This window comes from Protobothrops mucrosquamatus, unplaced genomic scaffold (genome assembly GCF_001527695.2).
Source record: "Protobothrops mucrosquamatus isolate PMUCROS unplaced genomic scaffold, P.Mucros_1.0 scaffold1560, whole genome shotgun sequence".
Taxonomy (NCBI): domain Eukaryota; kingdom Metazoa; phylum Chordata; class Lepidosauria; order Squamata; family Viperidae; genus Protobothrops; species Protobothrops mucrosquamatus.
The window spans coordinates 27,766-30,265 of record NW_015387729.1 but is presented as its reverse complement, the minus strand read 5'-3'; positions in this window follow the sequence as shown (position 1 = coordinate 30,265).

The following is a 2,500-nucleotide window of genomic DNA, read 5'->3' as shown; positions in this document are numbered from 1 at the left end:
TATCATTTTCTTAAATGGATAAACCAAAGCCTTCTGTTTCTGGCGTGGCTCATTCTTTAGATTTATCTACAAATTTGGTTTCTTGTTTTAGTTTAGAAGCTGTTTTAAATGCAGTAGGACATTATTCAGGAATCCCGGTGTCCAGTTTCTTGGTTATTGCAGAAGATTGATCAATTGATTTGATTTTTATCCTGCCTTTATTACTTTAGAGGTAACTCAAGGTGGAGAACATAACTAGTACTCCTTCATCCTATTTTCTCCACAACAGCCCTGTGAGATGAGTTGGACTGAGAGAGAGAGGGACTGGCCCAAAGTCAACCAGCCAGCTTTCATGCCTAATGTGAAACTAGAACTCACTGTTTCCTGGTAATTGGTCCAAGGTAACCCAGCCAGCTTTCAGGCCTAAAAACAGGACTAAAACTCTCAGTCTCCTGGTGATTGGCCCAAAGTCACCCAGTTGGCTTTTATGGCTAAGACAAAACTGGAACTCACAGTCTCCTGGTAGTTGGTCCAAAGCCACCCAGCCAGCTTTCAGGCCTAAGACAGAAAAGTGAGTAAAGTGAGACTAGAACTCTCATTCTCCTGGTGATTGGCCCAAAATCACCCAGATGGCTTTCATGGCTGATGAGACTAGAACTCTTATTCTCCTGGTGACTGGCCCAAAGTCACCCAGATGGCTTTCATGGCTGATGAGACTAGAACTTTCATTCGCCTAGTGACTGGCCCAAAATCATCCAGATAGCCTTCATGCCTAAGGTGAGACTAGAACTCATAGTCTCCTGGTGATTGGCCCAAAGTCACCCAGCCGGTTTTCAGGCCTAAAAGCAGGACTAAAACTCTTTGTCTCCTGGTGATTGGCCCAAAGTCACCCAGTTGGCTTTTATGGCTAAGACAAAACTAGAACTCACAGTCTCCTGGTAGTTGGTCCAAAGCCACCGAGCCAGCTTTCAGGCCTAAGACAGAACTAGAACTTGCTCTCTCCTGGTAATTGGTCAAAGCCACCCAGCCAGCTTTTATGATTAAGACAAAACTAGAACTCTCAGTCTCCTGGTACTTGGTCCAAAGCCACCCAGCCAGCTTTCAGGTCTAAGACAGAACTAGAACTCTCTCTTTCCTGGTAATTGGTCAAAATCACCCAGCCAGCTTTTATGGCTAAGACAAAACTAGAACTCACGGTCTCCTGGCACTTGGCCCAAAGTCACCCAGTTGGCTTTTATGGCTAAGACAAAACTAGAACTCACAGTCTCCTGGCACTTGGTCCAAAGCCAGCCAGCCAGCTGTTAGGCCTAAAGCAGGACTCAAACTCACCATCTCCTGGTGTTTGGCCAAAAATGACCCCACTGGCTTTCATGTAAGACAGAACTGGAATTCACCATCTCCTCAGAAGGTGCCTCATAAGTCAAGCAGATTCTTAGTCAAAAATGATTCTAAATAGATTTGGATCTTGGGTTTGCAGGTAATACCTCCCCAAATCTGAATAGCCTCTAAAAAACTATTAAAGAGTTCTCAGAATAACTGTTTGGACAACTGAATTCTGTTTGTTTCATTTGGTATTCTTCGCATATATATTTTGTTTTTCATTCTTGAGGTAAAATAACCTGAGACAACAGAACGAAGACTGCTCTCTGTTGATCTCACGGGCAGCAATAATTCCTAATTTTCTGGATCTATAATATGCGAAAAAGGCCTATTGACCGCAGAGTCAGCGGCCCTGAAAAGCTGAACTTGGTTTTGAGTGATTGTCCATCTTTGCAAGCCATCAGAATGGGGACAATATCTACTGGGAGGATTAAATTGGCAATCTATTTCAACATTCAGATGGAATTCTTATTCCTAGGAGACAGAAATAGGGTCTAAAAAAGTAGAGAACCAGAAGCCAATCTTAATAAATATGTTTTTTTTAATTATTAAAAAAGAAGAACAAAAGTAACATAGTCTAAAATAGGTGCCAGTAAAACTCCCCCTTGTCATTCATCACTGGTTTTTTTTTTTTCCTGCCACATCATCGCCTGTCAATCAATGCCAGCAGAAAGGATGGGTCTCTGTGTCTGGCCATCCAATTGATTTCATTGATTGACAAATATAGACTCTTTGACTGAGCTTTATCCAATAGCCCATCCTTTGTCTGGCTGTCACATTCGCTCTGTGGATATTATTGAGCCTATTGTTGGGATTGTGATGGCCCAAAGTTTCAAAGACCAAAAATTGAAGGGTGGACAGGAGCCAACAATAAGACACCATAATTGGTCACAGCAGGGGTGGTTGATCCAGCTTCAGATCTCATTTCGGAATGTCTGCATTAAGCATTTCTACACAATCTTTACCTAATTTCCCACAACTGCGGACGGCTGGTTTATTTATTGCGCTGATATGTTCCACGGGATTAAAAATACATACTTAGTTTTTCTACTTCTTTTTCGTGGCAACCTGAACGTTAATTAGGCTGAAAGACGGAATGACTCGTCTCAAGTTAGTTTCTCAAATAGGGCATATTTCACAG